General features: G+C 56.7%; 1 pseudogene; it reads left to right on the forward strand.

Moving 5' to 3' along the window:
- The first annotated feature begins 6,104 nt into the window (after window positions 1-6,104).
- On the forward strand, window positions 6,105-18,377 carry LOC147981074 (uncharacterized; annotated as a pseudogene).
- The last annotated feature ends 14 nt before the right edge of the window (window positions 18,378-18,391 follow it).

Genomic DNA, 18,391 nt, shown 5'->3' on the forward strand with positions numbered 1-18,391 from the left:
TGCGGTGCAGTATTACCAAGTGCGAGATGGGTATGCAACGGAGAATCTTTTTTCTCACAATTTGGCACATCAAAACGCCCTCTGTTGCTAAATGAGTAGATGTCCCAATGGGCCGCTTCATAGGATATCCGGCGCTGCCATGAAGGATGTCATAATCCGGTTGTGGCCAACTGAGCCTATTCCGGATAGCTACTTCGGTTTGATACAAAGACTTGTTGACGCGGTGCCACGAATCGATGCTTCGAAGCGGTCAGCGTGCATTGAAGGTGCACGGATGGCCTTTGCCCGAGTCAAGATATTCTGAGGAAAGATGAAGGCCATCGATGTCGCGGCTAAGAGTCCACCCAAGGGCAAGGACCGTCCTGAACCGGAGCGTTATTTTGAAGACGTCCTAGAGGTTGCCCGCTTAATAGAGGGTCAATGCTCGAAAGACATAATGTTCGAGTAAGGTGTATGAGAATTGTAAAAGACAATTTTATAGTTAATCTATTTTTATGTCTTTCTTGAAAGCTTGAATTCCTCCTGTGCGGCCGTTTTAATGCAATCTGGAAGTTTTCCAGTCGTCGGCTTCAGCCCCCTCGTAGGAAGTACGGGGGTGTTCGGAAAAGCATTTAATCACTCTTTATCCAACGTCTTGGTCCATAAAGGAGGTGATAATGCGGCGAACCAGGCAATCGGACTATAGGGCGTTAACACTTTCACTTAGCCATAGGAGTTTTATGGTGGGACTACGACATAGCCCCTGGTATGTATGCGGCGTATGGTGCCTTACATATTTGATCTGAAAAAGATCCTTCGTCTGACACAGAGAATCGCTAAAGATTCCAATAAGTCGTCAAGTGGCTGACTAGCTCTCGCCGCATCATGACAGTCAGTGTTCGGCTTTCTCTACTGAGGTACTTAACCAGATGAACCGGAAGCACAATCGCAGTAGTTCTCCCTTTACTACCCTAGCCGATTGAGCGGAACGTAGGGTAGCAAGCACAGGAACCGGGCAACCCAACTATTGACCCAAGACAATGATTCAGAGCTGATGCATATAAGGCCAAACATGCGACGCCAAAGTACGCTATAGAGTTGTTCAGACTTTTGCTGGCAACTCATTTGTCCCCATACCGAGCCCCTGGCGGGTTATGCCAGGGTATGCCTATAAAACAGCCATAGGAGCCATAGTTATTGGTGAAACAACATTGATGACTAGTTCGGATACTGTTTACTAGGACCTGAGCAATATGCCAATGATTACTTATTAGTATATATATAAGCCATCCTCCCGGCTATTTGACATGCTCGGGGTCGGAGGCGGAGGAACAGGCATAGTCCAGGCTCAAAAAATAGAGAGAGAGAGCGGTCTAAAAAAAGTTATTTTGGACCTCCTGTCACACGTCTGCACCGCCAGTCCTCGGCAGGGGGAATACTTGATGGAGATAGCCCCTTAGGTGAGTGTATGGATCCGAACTCCGATAGAGCCAGTTTCAGATGTTTGTCCTGTTCGTCACCTGTTTTTAAGGGGTAGTGAAGGAAGAAATAAAAAGAAAATGGATAAAAAATGTTACGGGGATGCTTGCAGGCTTGTCCGTAATGTGCCTCCGCCAATGCCCATGGTATCTTGAGTGCGTAGTGATGTATGCGCAGCACAAATTTTGTAGGTGTACGAGGTGGGCGGCGGAGGCCGGGCTGCTATTTTCGCTCCGGGAGTAGTTGATCCTCGGGTGGAAATTGCTTCAGGCCCCCAGTATTTCGTTGGTGAACCTTTCTGTCATCCCTGTCGCCTGCCGGCCTCTTCCCCTTGTGTTCAGCGTTGAGCTTGTCGGCCTGTTTAAAGACCCAGCAGTTTTTTGTTAGTATGATTAGCTGATTTGTCGGGGTGACCGTGGATCTGGCAGGGTCGGTCCAATATCCTGTCTAGGTTGGATGGTTCGTCTCATTTGGCCTTCAATGGCTTCTTCCGTTGACCGGGCTTAGGATTGCTGAATCCGGCGTTGACAGCAGTGTCGCGTGATCCTTCATTATCATTGTGACTGTTGTATGTGCTTCTTCGTGGCTTATCGTTGTCATCTCGGATTTCAGAAGTGCCCGGGTCGCTGGCGCTATTGCTCCTACGAGCGAGCCAGTTGTATTCTCCCGCGCAAAAGTGGGTCATCAGAGCAGTAAGGGCTATCATGGATTTAGGTCCTTCTTGACCGAGGTGGCGTGCCAGCCATTCGTCCCGGATACTGTGTCTGAAAGCCGCAAGTGCTTCCGCGTCCGGACAGTCGACGATTTGGTTCTTTTTGACTAAGAACCGAGTCCAGAGCTTCCTGGTTAACTCTCCGGGCTGCTGGACAATGTGACTTAGGTCATCGGCATCCGGTGGCCGGACATATGTTCCTCGGAAGTTGTCGAGGAAGGCCTCCTCCAAGTCCTCCCAGTTGCCTATGGAATTTTCAGGCAGGCCATTTAACCAGTGCCGAGCTGGCCCTTTTAGCTTTAGTGGGAGGTATTTAATTGCATGGAGGTCGTCCCCACAGGCCATATGGATGTGGAGGATAAAATCTTCTATCCGTACCGTGGGATCGGTTGTTCCGCCGTATGATTCAATATTGACGGGTTTGAATCCTTTCGGGAATTCATGATCCATTACTTCATCAGTGAAGCAAAGCAGGTGTGCGGCGCCTCTATGTTGAACCACACTACGACGTAACTCCAAAGGAGTCCATTTGCAGTTTTTGGCTCGGGCATGGCTAGGTTTGTCACATCTGAATAGGTAGCCGTCATCGCGTGTCGAGGTATGCTTTCGTGATCCGTAGATCGGTCTTGCGTGTCCTGCCCTACTATCCAAGTCCCGCTGCAGGTTGTCTGGACAACCGTGAGCTGCGTTACTCTTGCCTTTACGGCGTGGTGGGGCGGTCTGATGTTCGGCTTGAGTTGCCTCTTTATCCGGACAGAATTGTCGGTGACCTGCCGCATTGTGTGATGATGGTGCGGGCTCCAACGCCTCGTCATCGAACTGACGTAACAATCTATGCTTCGGGTAGCTTTTGGCAAAGCCACTAAGGCCGTATTCTTCGGCGACCAGGACTTGGGTCCATCTATCATTGAGTAGGTCTTGGTCAGCTTGAAGCTGCTGCTACTTCTTTTTCAGGATCCTTGCCGTAGCTATGAGCATGCGCTTGAAGCGCTCCTGCTCGAGGGGCTCTTCAGGTACGATGAAGTCTTCGTCGTCGAGGCTTACCTCATCTTCGGAGAGCGGAAGGTAATTGTCGTCCTCCGAATTGTCGCTAGGCAGGGCCTGTTCATCGGGGCTGGCTTGCCCGTTTTCCTGTTCCTCCTGTTCGGATCTTGCTCCAACAGGGTCTTCATTTTTTTCGGCGTCGTCCGGAGTACTATTTTCTCCGGTGCCATCGTTGTGCGCTTTTTTTAGTGTGTCGACTATGTACACATCGTACGAAGTGGTGGCCGCCCCACGTCCGGTGACTGGCGGGCTTTGGCCTTGCTCCTGGTCGGCATCATCGTCAATACCGTCAATGTCTTTGGAGCCATACTCAAGCACATCGGTTAAATCATCGAAAGTGGCCATGGAGTGGGTGGCGGGTGGGAAATGAAGTTCCCCATTATCTACCTCTAGCTCGAACCAGACATAGTTCGGCTGTGAGTCCTTCTCCAAGGACAAATTCTTTAAAGAGTTTAGCACATCACCCAAAGGTGAGTGCTGGAAGAGGTGTGCGGCGCTGAATTCTAAAATCGATAATCGATCCAGCTCGGTGTCCACAGGCGTACATGGTCCGGAATTTATAGCCAGAGACAAGTCCGGAGTTCCGTTGACGCAAATATTGTAGGGTGTTGAGTCTGTGTGCGGCTCCAACACCGCGGACTCTATGGCCTCGGATGGCACGATCTACTCCAGCTCTAAGGCCATTGCAGCAACAGGAACCATCTCCTGGATGTGACCCGATGACAGATTTAAGTCATGTTCATCGGAGCGAGGGGGAGCGATCGTCGCAGTCTCGAATCCGGCGAAGATCAAGTCTCCGCGGATGTCCGCGACGTATTTCAAGATTTCGAATCTGACCTGATGGCCAGGGGCGTAACTATCGATCTACTCCAGATGGCCAAGCGAGTTGGCCCGCAGTACGAAGCTGCCGAACACGAAGATCTGTCCGGGGAAGAGGGTTTCTCCCTGGACAGCGTCACTATGGACGATCGAAGGGGCCATCGAACCTTTCCCCTATGGCACCGTGGAACTCTCAATGAAAGCACCAATGTAGGTGTCAAAACCGCCAGATCTCGGGTAGGGGGTCCCGAACTATGCGTCTAAGGTCGATGGTTGCAGGAGACGGGGGACACGATGTTTACCCAGGTTCGGGCCCTCTCTATGGAGGTAATACCCTACTTCCTGCTTGATTAATCTTGATGAATATGAGTGTTACAAGAGTTGATCTACCACGAGATCGTAATGGCTAAACCCTAGAGGCCTAGCCTGTATGACTATGGTAATGAATGTCCTATTCGGACTACGCCCTCCGATTTATATAGACACATGAGGGATCTAGGGTTACATAGAGTCGGTTACATAGGAAGGAATCTTTATAGTTGATCGCCAAGCTTGCCTTCCACGCCAAGAAGAGTCCAATCCGGACATGGGTAGAGTCTTCGGCCTTCATGTCTTCGCAGCCCATCAGTCTGGCCCATGGATAACAGGCTGGATGCCCGAGGACCCCTTAGTCCAGGACTCCCTCAACCTTGCCGCGAGGACCTGGTTCCCTCGCTACGGACAGACCTTGGCGAGGTGGACGACCTCGCAGTGGCAAGCCATCTGATCTTGCCCTCTGTGGGGAGAAACCTTGACCGGAGCCGCTGTCCCATTGAATGATATGTGTGTACATGGTCATGTCGGGGTACGAGGCGGCGGCGTAGTCGGCGTTGAGGTCAAGGTTCCCCAGGTCCATGCGTGGTGCGGCGATGTTCCCGGCCCTTGGAACGCGGCCGCCGGAACTATCACATCGGAGACGAGGGGGCGTCAAGCCCCACCCTTCGTCGTCCATGGTCTCCACCGCAGCACCAGACGATTCCGTTTGAGACATGAAATCAAACGGGGCGCCGTCCATGGCGGATGGATCTGAGACAAGACTCTCATCCGATTAATGGAAAAACAAGCACAAAACTAAAGAAATCGAATGGGCGCCGTCCATGGCGGATGGATCTTGGCCTTGAGTCTCACCTTAATCGGGTAGGCGGAGGCAGAGGCGCGGCGGTAGGCCGAGCCAACGGCGATCAGCGGAGGTGGAGGCGGCCGCCGGTGCGTCCTGCGGGGGCCCGGTGGCACGTCTCACTGCTTTCTTCCTCGGGCACCAACAGAACCGGGAGGGGGAGACGAAGGAACAGGAGGGGAACCAGTGGCGGAGCCACCTCCCGGCGACCCTGGGCAGCTGCCCGGGCTCTGCCCAAATACTTCCATTAAATTACACTAAGAGACGGAGAATTAATCACCAGTCTTTGTGGGCAAATGCCTATGGAGCACACCCCTTTGTATTTTGCCCCGGCTCCATGGACGGGCTAGCTCCGCCACTGAGGGGAACCGGCTGTGTTAAAGAGAGGAATTAAATGAGGAGAGAGAGGACTAATCCATATTTTAGTAGGGTTCCCCTGACTAAAAAAATTTAGTCTCAAAACTAGTTTTAGCCCCTTTTTAGTCAGGGATGCTTGGAACTTTAGCCTTAAAAAAGACTATTTTTAGTAATAGTCCCTTGGATCCAAGCAACCTCTTAATTGGAAAGATCACCTATAAACATTGTGAAAGTTCCACTAATCAGGCAGCGCATGTGCTTGCAAATTATAAATTTTTAATAAGATTCACTTAGTTGGACAGACGGACCTCCGAGTTGTCTTGTCGCTAAGCTCGTGGACGATGTAATGCTCTTTTGATTCTACTCCAGTATAGTAAAGATAGCCATCCCGCAAAAAAACAAAGCCGCGATGCCCTTTCTAAAAAAATGTTTCCCACCATTTCCTTGGGCCGTTTCTGCCCCACTTCACACACAACACCACGCCCAGATACGATCAAAGGCCAAAGTCCTCATCGGCTCATCCCCACCGCAACGACGCTTCCGGCGGCGGCGGCGGCCATGGAGGCGGCCATGGCGGAATTCCAGAGCCTAGGGTCGCTCAGCACCATATGCGCGGTGGCGAACAAGTTCCCGCGCAACCAGACGGTGCGCAACGAGTACGAGGCGGAAGAGCAATGCGACCGCTTGTTCCACCCCGCCCAATACGACATGCCCGTCAACTGGCTCGCCTCCGCCGCCGCCGCTCGCTTCTTCGCGCTGCCTCCCGCCGACGACGTCGACCGCGTCAGCCGCCTCCCCGACACGCTCCTCCGCGACATCGTCTCCCGCCTCCCCGTCAAGGACGCCGCGTGCACCGCCGCTGGCGCGGGGTCTGGCGCTCGGCCGCTCGTCCTCGCTGATGCGGACCTCCTCCCCGACACCTCCGCTGTGTCCCACGTCCTCGAGGCGCACCCGGGGCCGTTCCGCTGCGTCCACCTTACCCGCACCCTCGCAGAGGGCTTCCATGGCCTGCTCACGCGCTGGCTCCAGCTCCTCGCCACCAAGGGCATCCAGGAGCTCGTCCTCGTCAACGCTCGCTAGCCGCTCGACTACTTTCTCCCCGCCGACCTCCTAAGCCTGACCAGCCTCACCCGCCTCTACCTCGGCATGTGGAGGTTCCCCGACACGGCCGGCCTCCGGCGAGCCACCTGCTTCCCCAATCTTCGTGACCTCTGTCGGCGCTCTGGGAACGGGGGTCCCCAGACTTGCCTGCCTGCGGCCTGCGGCGTGGCTCAAAAAGGGGGCCCAGTGCGGCCCATCTTCACCAACACAAACCCAAGACCCTCGCGAGGGGCCAAGCCTCGCGGGGCGGACGACGCGGAGCTTCCTCAGGCACGGCCTCGTCAGGCTGGCTCACGAGGAGGCGGAGAGACCAAAGCAGGGTACCTCATGAGGTGCCCATGACGCAAGCCATGACAACCAAGGGCGCCAGGTGGGTGCCAGCCCGCGCAGTGTCCTCCTTTCCTCTTTGGTGCAAAGGGGGCAAGCGCAGCCGCGGAGTACCGAGGCATCAGGCAAAGGTTGCCATTTCGGTGCAAGGAGACCAAGACCAGGAGGACTACGAGACGGAGGTCATCGTGGAGCCCAAGACGGCGTCATCACCAGAGCTTTGCAGGCGAAGACTACTTTTGTCAGGATAGCTGATATTAGCTGTCCCCCTTCAAATTAGCCCGCCATTGTTGGCTCCCTTCCCGCTCGATATTTGGGAAGAGGACCAGGGCCTCTATAAATAGGACCGGCCACCCGCAGGATGGAGATAGATAGAAATATAGAAGGATAGAAGGATAGAAGGATAGAAGGATAAAAGGATCAGAGGGAGAGAGAGAGAGAGAGAGAGAGAGAAGGGTGACTGAACTCCTCCCAACAGTTCATCCCCCCAGCCAAGAACAGACCCTCGCAAGGCTGCTCTTCCTTGTATTGTTCATCATCATCAGCCCAAGAGGCAATCCACCACACCACACACTGGAGTAGGGTATTACACCACAACGGTGGCCCGAACCAGTATAAACCTCGTGTCCCTCGTGTTATTCTTTTCATAGCTTAGACCTTAACGAGGCGGAGGGGTGCAGGTAGGTAGGAGGCGAAATCTCCGCGCGCCCCCAGTGTTCGAACCTCAAGGGTCTGGCGGAACCCGAAATCCGACATTTGGCGCGCCAGGTAGGGGTGCGCCGGGATTCGTCTTCCACCACCCCATTCTACTCCGACCATCACGCCCATGTCTGACGCTCGTCGGACCCGCGCCGAGCGCCGGGCCGCTCTCGCTTCCCGCATCACCCAGACGGCCCCTGTCGGCGGGCGTCCTCGCTGTTCCCCGTCACCTGCCGTCAACGCCGTCACCGGCCCGACGGGGGACGAGCAGCAAGCATCGTCTCAGCATCCTTCCGTGCGGCAAGACGGCCGCACCGCAACTCCCTCGCTCACCCCAGCTGGTTCTTCGTCCCGCGCGCTCCGCGCGCCCATGGAGGCTCGGGCTGCACTTATCGCGGCAAACGAGCTCCTGCGCTACCGTCTCGTCGATGACGTCTACGAAGAATGGCTCGACCGCGTCGCCGAGCTCGTTCGCGCCGCAGGGGGCTCTCCTGCGCCGTCCGTTCCGCTGCACCACACCCCGCCCCGCGCGGGCGATGAAGCTCCGGCGGCGCCCCGGCCGCCTCCTCCTCAGGGAGGCACCATGAATCCAAGGCACGTGGCCCCTGGGCGGAACCCGCTCCGTCAGGTGCCAGCGCAGCAAGAGCAGAGCTGTCAAGAAGTCCCTCGCCCGCAAGAAGCTGCCCGGGCGCTCCCTGCTCCAGCACGTCGCGACCATGCTCCTGCCCCCGTGCGTCAAGACCGCGCACTGCTCCCAGCTGCAGCACGTGGGGACATGCAAGACCAAGCTCCCCGTCACCCAAGGCCTCCCGTGGCCACAGCAGGCTGCCGCGCCTTCACCGCCGAGCTACGCAGCGTCGCGTGGCCCGGCAAGTTCAAGCCAGACTTGCCTCCTCGCTACGACGGCACGGCTGACCCTGCGGAGTTCCTCCAGCTCTACGAGCTGGGCATCGAAGCTGCCAACGGAGACGAGAAGGTCATGGCGAACTGGTTCCCCATGGCGCTCAAGGACGGGGCCCGCACCTGGCTCCTGAACCTGGCCCCAGGCACAATCTGCTCCTGGGACGAGATGCGCACCCGCTTCATCGCCAACTTCCAAGGCACTCGTGACCGGCCACCCGCCATGAGCGACATGCGCCGCATCAAGCAACAGCCCGGGGAGACCCTGCAGAAGTACATCCAGCGCTTCAACAATGCACGCCTCAAGATTCCCAAGGTGACTGAGGAGGCCATCATCTCAGCCTTCTCCGACGGCGTGCGCGACGTCAAGATGAAGAAGGAGCTGGCGATGCATGGAGACCTATGCACTTCCTTGGAGCTGTTCAACCTGGCAACCAAGTGCGCCAGGGCCGAGGAAGGGAGTCTCTCCCTCCTCGAGCTGCCTGCCGCAGACCCAGAAGAGAAGAAGCCCAAGGCCAAGGATGTGAAGCGCAAGGGGGCTGTCGTGCTCGCGGCAGAACCAGACACCAAGCGGGGCAGAGATCAGCCCAAACCTTCCAAGGGCAGCCGATACTGTGTGTACCACGGCCTCCACACCCACAACACCAACGAATGTCAAGAGCTCTGAGCCGTGCGAGAAGGAAGGATCAGCCGTCGCCCTGACCGCAGTGACCGGGGCTACGGTCGAGGAGGAGGAAGGAACGCAGGACGTTGGGAAGACCGTGGCCCGCGCCAAGGGTGGCGCGATCAACCTCGCGTGGATCGCTGGCAAGACCTGCCTCGCGAGGGAGGCTGGAGGGATCAACCTCGCGAGGATCGCCCGCAAGGCAACGTATGCCTCCCACCGCTGCCGCCGCTGCCAAGGAGAAACGAGGACCGCCACCAGGACGAGGGGGCTGGGGGCTTCCAGGAGCCGCGCGCGATCGCCTGCATCCTGGGCGGGGCACAAGCCCCAGCCTCTCAGCGCATCTTCAAGCAGTTCGCCCGCGAAGTGAACGCAGTCCTCCCCAGGCTCGAAGCCACGCGCCCTCTCAGGTGGTCGGCGTGCGTCATCACGTTCAGCTCAGCAGATCAGCTCAAGTGTGCGGCTACAGCCGGAGTCCTCCCGATGCTTTGTTCCCCAATCGTCAGCAACGTGGTGGTCACCAAGACCCTCATCGATGGCGGGGCAGGGCTCAACGTCTTGTCCGTGGAAACATTCAACAACCTCCAAGTGCCCTACGGCCAGCTTCAGCCAACCAAGCCTTTTTCCGGTATCACCGACGGCTCCACGGTCCCGATTGGGCAGGTCTGCCTCCCTGTCACCTTCGGGTCACGCGACAACTACTGCACCGAGCTCATCGACTTCGACGTCGCTCACATTCGCCTGCCGTACAACGCCATCCTTGGGTACCCAGCGCTGGCCAAGTTCATGGCCGTAACTCACCACGGCTACACCGTCCTCAAGATGCCAGGAAGCGGCGGAGTCATCACGGTGCCCTGTGAAGAGAAGGACGTGGTGTGTTCCCTGGAACGAGCCTTTCAGGACGCATCATGGAGGCACGAGAGGCCAGGCGTTCCGCAGCCCTGGCGGGGATGAAGATGGTCCGCGAGGAGCCGCCAGCGTCTCCGGAGCCTCCCGAGGCCCCTGGGCCTGGGGGATCATGAGGATCGGCTCCCGCAGCCCACCGAGCCTGCTACACCAACGCTCCTTCGTCCTCAACGTCATCAGGTGACATCTTTCGAGTTTCATTTCCAGCTGGGAGCGCCCCCCCAGGGCTGCATTATTCCCAGGCCGCGTGGGTCCGTCCCTGCGGCGTGTATCCCTTTTTTATTTCATGTTGTTAGCTTACCTTGTTGGGGGCGCCCCTCGGGCTGCATGATCCTCAAGCCGCTCGGGCCAGGCCCAGCGGCATGTATCACATTTGCGTTTATTTCTGGTTATGCATTAGACCCACCATGCTTGATTATTTGATGTCGGTCCACGGCACCTCTTCTTCTCCATGCCGACCACTTGCACGTTAAAGGGGGGGTACCTGAGCATGGCGACTCAGGGCTCTTACTGGCTCTCCAGCCCTCACCCTCTGGCCTTGTCCATGGCATCGCGACCTGGCATACCAGCGACGGTTGAGACCAGCTCGAGGGTCGGGACCCGAGGATGTAGAGTGCCGACATCTAACCAAATTTGCAGGGACACATCACAAGATAAGGCCCAGTGCCAGGCGCAACCCGCCTAGAGGTAGGGCCCCGTGAGTCCCGCGCTGGCTCACGGGTGCCCAGATACACCTCGCCAGGCCCTACCGTGCCAGCCACGTGTCAGGGCGGGGCTGTACACGCCCCGGGGGCTCCTCCCGGAGGGGGGGGCCTCCCATGTACCAGTGGAAGCACCATGCTCCGCGCTGGCTGATGACACTGCCGAGGAGCGGCTATGCCCATACACATACGGAAGCGCTATGCTCCGCGCTCGTGATAAACAACTAAGGGTGGCCCCCGGGCCGCATCAACCTCAGGGAGCCCAGACCTCACTGTCTAGCCTCATCGTAACGCCTCCCCTCGGGAGTGCCGCGCGAGGGGGCTGGGCACGGGGGCTGTGCCTGGGTCACACCCAGACGCACGCCGCCCAGCCAGGTCCCCCCGGGCCTGGTTCATCGCGCGTCTCTCCCCGAGCGGAGCCAAGGTATGAAGGCCGTTTGAGCGTCAAGGGGGACTCCTGAGCATCGCGACTCAGGAGCCTAACTGGCCACGTAGCCCCTCACTCCGTGGCCCCGTCCTGGTTTCCGGTCGGGACCAACGCTGGGTGAGGCATGCGCGCGGCCGGGCTTTGCAAACGTAGAACGGTAGATCCACCCGCATCACACCTCCCTACTTGCTGTTCGTGCGCCAAGGGGGACTCCTGAGCATCGCGACTCAGGAGCCTAACTTGTCATGTGGCCCCTCACTCCTTGGCCCCGTCCTGGTTTCCGGTCGGGACCAACGCTGGGTGAGGCATGCGCGGGGCCGGGCTCTGTCGGCGTAGAACATAAGCAAGTAGGAAGGAAAAGCGCAAATTTCAAGGAATTCAAAAGCAAATATTACAGTCCACACTGTTATCTCAATGCCAAACGCAAGGTTAAACGCCTCCCCGAGGCATGATACATGTGAAGGAATTAAAGGCAGGACAGGAGCCACGACGGAGTCACTTGTCGGCGGTGGAGCAGCGCGGAGTGGGTTCACCTCATGGAGCAGTGGGGTCGGCAGCGCCTTGCTTCGGCTTGGTGTTGAAGGCCCGGAACTTCCCCAGCAGAGCCTCCGCACGACCCTTCACGGCCTCGGCAGCGGCAGCGGCACGCTCGCCGCTTACTGGCTCCAGCAGGCTGTCGAGGTCGACGCCGGGATCGCGAAGGTAGATGTGGGTAAGGACCCGCGTCAGTGCTGCAGAAGACAGGACTCGCGCCTCGACCTCGGCCGTGGGGCCAAGGCCAAGGGCGACATCTTCAAGAGCGCGAACCAGGAAGGGAAGCAGCTTGGCGGGTCCGTCCTCGGTGCCAGCTAGTGGGCTCTCCAGGCCGCTGTCGTAAAGCGTCCTTAGCGAGGAGCGAGCCTTCGCCTCCATCTCCGTGAAGGCCACGCGGTCCTCGGCAAGAACCGGGGCCTCGTCGTCCAGCTTGGCCTTCCTCGCCCCCAACTCCTGCTCCAGCGCGCCTAGGCGGTCGTGGCGTTTCCTGAGCTTGACCTCCCTCTCCTTGACGGCCGCCTCACGAGCCTTCACGCCTTCTTCCTGCTCTTGGCGAAGGCGGACCTCGTTCGCGAGCTGGTCCTGCAAGTCTTGCAGCTCGTCCTCCAGCGCCTTGCAACGTCCACGGACGTCGACCACTTCCCCCAGGGCTGCGTCACGAGCAGCCTTCGCCTCAAGGACGGCCTGCTTCTCCTCGTCGCATGCCGTCGAGGCCTGGACCAGCGCCGCCCGAATCAAAGCGTCGGAGCGAACCCATCCTGAAGCCAGCTCCAAGCGCCTGGCCACCAAGCGGGGCTCGGCGCCAAGAAGATCCTGCCGCAGTCGGTCCAGCTCAGCAACAGCATGATCCAGAACGGCAGAAGGAGTCGGAGAGATAGCAGCCGGTGGAGTAGGAGGAGAAGGCGGCAGCGCGGCCACAGCATCCTGAGGCGGAGTCTGCCGCGCCCCGACAGCTGTAGTGGCGGCGGCAGGCAAGAGCACCTCGGGAGCCACTTGGGCCGTGGGGTCTGAGCTCGCCCCAGCCGGCCCAGCCAGGCCTCGCGAGGACGACCGGGTAGGAGAAGCCTGTGCATCGCGGTCACCCTCCTTCGCGGGCAGAGGCGCTGCCATGGATGGAACCTCGGGAGCTCCCTTCGGCTTCCTTGCTGCGGGCGCCAGCCTATCCAAGAGATGCGGACGTCAAGCCTCAGAAGCAGAGCAAGAAATAAAGACAAGAATCGAATGCTTACGGGTCGTCGCCAGTAAGCTCAAGCGGCCTCCGGCCAAATTTGAAGCCTGAAAGCCGGCTGGAAGGGTCAACCTCGGGAAGCTTGGAGGCGGAAGGTGCGTCTGCGGTCCGCCCCGGGGCCGGGGCAGACCCGCGGGAGATCAGCCCGGTCCTGTCCTTCTTCAGGATCGGGGGCGAGCTCCCGCCGTCCTGCTCGTCGTTACCCTCGTCGTCATCTTCGTCGTCATCCTCGTCGTCGTCGCTCGGAGAGAGGCGGAGAATGCGGGACCTGCGCCGGGGGAGGGGAGCCCTCGACTCTCCGTCAGTCGCCTCGGAGTCAGGCCCTTTTTCCCGCTCCCCTCCTTCCTCCTCTTCGCTGGAGTCGTCGGAGGGCACGTCCACCGGTTCCTCGGGAGTTTCCATGGGCACGGGCCCATCCCCGTTGAAGATGGGCAAGGACTCCACTACCTGCTCCCAGTCGTCGCGGAGGAACAAGGGCGTAGGAGCGCCCACCAACCTCGCCACATCGCCCCCGACCAGAGATTGGAGGACCGCAGCCAAATCTCCGTCGGCTAAGGCCGCGGGGCTCGGATGGGGCCTCCACATCGGAAGTGAGTACTGCCGAAGCGGAGCCAGCTGGTGCTCCAGGAATTCCCTCAGCAGCGACGCCCGGTCAGCTTCGTCGCCGCCATATTAGCCGGCCTCAGATCCGCGTCCATCTTCTCCAACACCAGCTTCGCGCGGGGGTCCACGAGCTCCGCTCGACCCCAATTGCTGGAGCTCGTGGGCTGCTCCGTGGGCAAGATCAGCCGAGGGTGGATGTGTCCAGCATCCACCAAGACCCACTTGCTCCTGAAGCCCTCAATCCTTTTCCCGGGGTTCGAAATGGCAATGGCACCACCGTATGCGACGAAGCTCGCGCACGCAGAAGCAGTACCACGAGAGGTCCGGAGGTAGAAGTAGTGGCGCAGCAAGGCCACTGAGGGCTGCACCCCTACGTGAGCCTCGCAGTAATAGGCGAAGATTGCCAGGAGAAGGACGGAGTTGGGGTGGAGATGCAGGGCTTGTAGCTTATAGTGGCGGAGGACAGAGAAGAAGAACTCGGAGAAGGGAGGCACCAGGCCAGCAGCAATGGCACTTACGAAGAACGGATAGAAGGTGCTCCCTTGACCCTCAGGGGTGGCGGAGCCGGCTTTGAACACCTTCGCCCCGTTGATGCCCCGCGCCGTCGCCATCCGGCGCAACCGGGCAAGGCTCGCCTCCGACACATTCGGCGGGTCCAGGGCAGACGAGTACCAAGCTACGGCCGGGGGTTGACGAGGCGCCATGGCTTCCTAGGTCACACGGTCGGAGTAGATCTGGAAATTTTGGAGGAAGGAAGGAGAGGCGCAAGAAAGGGGATCTGAGCAACAACCGGGGAAAGCAGGAAGCAAAGCCTAGATGGATGCCGCTCCTTTATCAACTCGCGCGGTTGCTAAGGCGCCCACGTCCAATCAACCGCCACACGGCGCCCAAGGCCGCAGGCTGTTAGGGCCCACGGCGCTTCGCTCTTGCCCTTCCGCCTCCCTGCACGGCCAAGTCCGGGCGTGCCTTGGGCCCGGGGGCTACTGTCGGCGTTCTGGGAACGGGGGTCCCCAGACTTGCCTGCCTGCGGCGTGGCTCAAAAAGGGGGCCCAGTGCGGCCCATCTTCACCAACACAAACACAAGACCCTCGCGAGGGGCCAAGCCTCACGGGGCGGACGACGCGGAGCTTCCTCAGGCACGGCCTCGTCAGGCTGGCTCACGAGGAGGCGGAGAGACCAAGGCGGGGTACCTCACCAGGTGCCCGTGATGCAAGCCATGACGACCAAGGGCGCCAGGCGGGTGCCAGCCCGCGCAGTGTCCTCCTTTCCTCTTTGGTGCAAAGGGGGCAAGCGCAGCCGCGGAGTACCGAGGCATCAGGCAAAGGTTGCCATTTCGGTGCAACGAGACCAAGACCAGGAGGACTACGAGATGGAGGTCATCGTGGAGCCCAAGACGGCGTCATCACCAAAGCTTTGCGCAGGCGAAGACTACTTTTGTCAGGATAGCTGATACTAGTTGTCCCCCTTCAAATTAGTCCGCCATTGTTGGCTCCCTTCCCGCTCGATATTTGAGAAGAGGACCAGGGCCTCTATAAATAGGACCGGCCACCCGCAGGATGGAGATAGATAGAAATATAGAAGGATAGAAGGATAGAAGGATAAAAGGATCAGAGGGAGAGAGAGAGAGAGAGAGAGAAGGGTGACTGAACTCCTCCCAGCAGTTCATCCCCCCCCAGCCAAGAACAGACCCTCGCGAGGCTGTTCTTCCTTGTATTGTTCATCATCATCAGCCCAAGAGGCAATCCACCACACCACACACTGGAGTAGGGTATTACACCACAACGGTGGCCCGAACCAGTATAAACCTCGTGTCCCTCGTGTTATTCTTTCCATAGCTTAGACCTTAACGAGGCGGAGGGGTGCAGGTAGGTAGGAGGCAAAATCTCCGCGCGCACCCCAGTGTTCGAACCTCAAGGGTCTGCCAGAACCCGAAATCCGACAACCTCGGGCTCTATCACGTGCTCGTGGAGAGAAGGGATCTGGACTTCATCCTCGACAGGAGCCCCGTGCTGGAGACGCTCTGTGTCCAGGGCAATGTGCTCAAGCTTCGCATCCGGCTCGTGAACCAGAGCCTCCGGTGCGTGCAGATCATTGGGTGCTTCATCAAAGAGATCTTCGTGCTGGACGCCCCAAATCTTGAGCGGTTCATCTATTCAGATGCTTGGCACCCTGTCGGCAACTGCACCACCACGGTCAAGATCGGCCATGCCCCCAAGCTGCACTTGTTGGGATACTTGGCCTTGGACCCGCGAAAGCATGTCCTAGATGTCGGCAACACCATCATCAAGGTGCCTGGTTTCTCCATTGGTTCAATCCTACACTACCAATGCAAGTTTGTGTGATCTTTCTTTTCTTAATTGGGTGCATTGTGAATTTGTGATTGATTGCAATTGCAGGCTGGGATAGGGATGAGCCCAAGCACCATGTTACCAGGTGTGAAAATCCTGGCATTGGAGGTGCGTTTCGCAGTCCGCAATGATGTCAAGATGATCCCAATTGTCCTCAGATGCTTTCCGAATGTTGAGACGCTCCACATCATGGTGAGGCCCCTGACGCTTTTATTGGCATCCATTTGCACCATCTTGCACCAGCATCATGCTGCTAATTGCTAATTGGTATCAATAGCTGATAGCTGATGGACTGCACATGCTTTTCTCTACCAATTTTTCAGTCTGGAGAAACCGATCAATCCACTGGCAAGATCAACCTGAAGTTCTGGCTCGAGTCTGGTACCATAGAATGCATAGAGTCACGCATCAAGCTGCTGGTTTTCCATGGTTTCCAAGGGGATCGAAGCGAGCTCGCCCTCCTCAAGTTCTTCATTGAGAGCGCCTTTGTGCTGGAGGAGGCGGTGGTTCTGTTGGCCGCTGATCCGACGGATGAGATGATACGCAAGGTGGTGTTTCTTTTTTTACATGGAACGGGCCAGTGAAGCCTCCACACTATCGGTCGGCCGTTCTGGTCCTCGAGGCTTCGCTCAGAGCGCCGGGAAAGGATCTGATTTCTCCCTCAGCGACCCTTTTGCCAACTATTGTCGCAGCGACTTGTACCGTATGTCATCACCCCGCCCCTTGTACTTGTGCTAGCCTGATTAGCTTCAGTGTCGAAGTTGGCAGTATCATTGTTGCAGCCATTGTTCTGCTGGTTGGCAATTACGGACCACTGTGTATGTGTTTCATGTGATTTCGTTAGCTAGGCTGTGATCTTGATGACAGCGGTGTTGCATTCACGGTTTTGGCTAAAAATATGTTTATTGTGACTGTGACAATGGTGTTGCATTGCACGGTTTTGGCTAAGAAATATTTGTTACGACATTATCTTATATCCTTGATCAGATCCTCTTCATGATGTGGTACGTTGCTTTGCTTTGCTTTGTGTCTTGTGCGTCTGTGCTGTGTTTGTGTGCATATTTCCTTCATGCTGGTTGGCAATTACAGACTGCCGTCTGCGTTTCATGTGATCTCACTATCTAGATGTAATCTGATGACAGCGGTGTTATATTGCATGATTTTGGCTAAAAAATCTTTATTGTGACAAGGTGTTACATTGTACTTTCGGCTAAAAAATGTTTATTATGACACCACCTTATCTTTGATCAAATTTTCTTCATGCTGTGGTAGCGTTGATTTGCTTTGTGATTTCTGGGTGTGCGTTGCGCGGTGCTGTGTGTTGCCCGTTCACGAGTAATTCTGGCTTATAGATGTGGCGTTTCTTCTCTGCAAAATAAAAGGATGGGGTATTGGTTGGGTGGCTCACAGTTGCAGAAACTGGATTGAAGCAGATGTGTATGCACGGTAATCAATGGTTTTGAATCTTTTTGAATGTGTTTTATGTTTGCTAGGTTTTATGTTTGGCGTTGGCTATTACAGCCCACTGTATCTGTGTTTCATGTGATCTCATTACTTAGGCAGCTAGCTGTGGTCTGATGACAGTGGTGTTGCACTCGCACTGCGCAGTTTTGGTTCAAAAATGTTTATTATGTCATTGGTGTTACACTGTAATTTTGGCTAGAAAATGTTTATTATGACATTACCCTATCCTTGATCAGATTTACTGCATGCTGTACTACGTTGCTCTGCTTTGTGATGACTTGTGCGTTGTGCTCTGTGTGCATATTTCTCATAGTTTTAAATAGCCGGCCATAGTCCCGCTATAACTGTTTGAGCATGTTGCCGCTAAATCATTCATGTATAATTTGCCGCTATAGCTGTTTTTAAAGGCCACCGCTATATGCCATAGCCCCGCTATAACTGTTTGAGCATGTTGCCGCTAAATGATTTCATGTATAATTTACCGCTATAGCTGTTTTTAAGGGCCGCCGCTATATGCCATAGCCCGCTATTTAAAACGTTGATATTTCTTCAGGCTGTAGTTTTTGTTCACAAATACTTGTGGCTACAGATGGGGTATTTCTACCCTGCAAATGGAAAGATGGGGTACTGCTTGGGTGTTTTGCTGTTTGCAAGGTTTTACGATTGTTATCGCAATTGCGGAGACGGAATCAAAGCAGATTTGATATGGGCACTTCGCCGGCAATTGACGGTTTTGAAATTTTCAAGTGTGTTTGCTGTTTGCAAGCTTTTCTGTTTGCAGGTTAACTTTCGTCAGGGTTAGCTTGGAGGGCACAAGACCCCAACTGAAGGCTTGCTACTCTGCTATTGGCTCCATCCATCCATACGATGCAGGAGGAAACAGCTTTCATCGTGTAGCTCATGACTTTGGTTCATGGAGTCCCAGTTGATCTTCAAGGAGCAT

Source organism: Triticum urartu, chromosome 3A (genome assembly GCF_056163025.1).
Source record: "Triticum urartu cultivar PI428250 chromosome 3A, HENAU_Tu73, whole genome shotgun sequence".
In the NCBI taxonomy this organism is placed as follows: domain Eukaryota; kingdom Viridiplantae; phylum Streptophyta; class Magnoliopsida; order Poales; family Poaceae; genus Triticum; species Triticum urartu.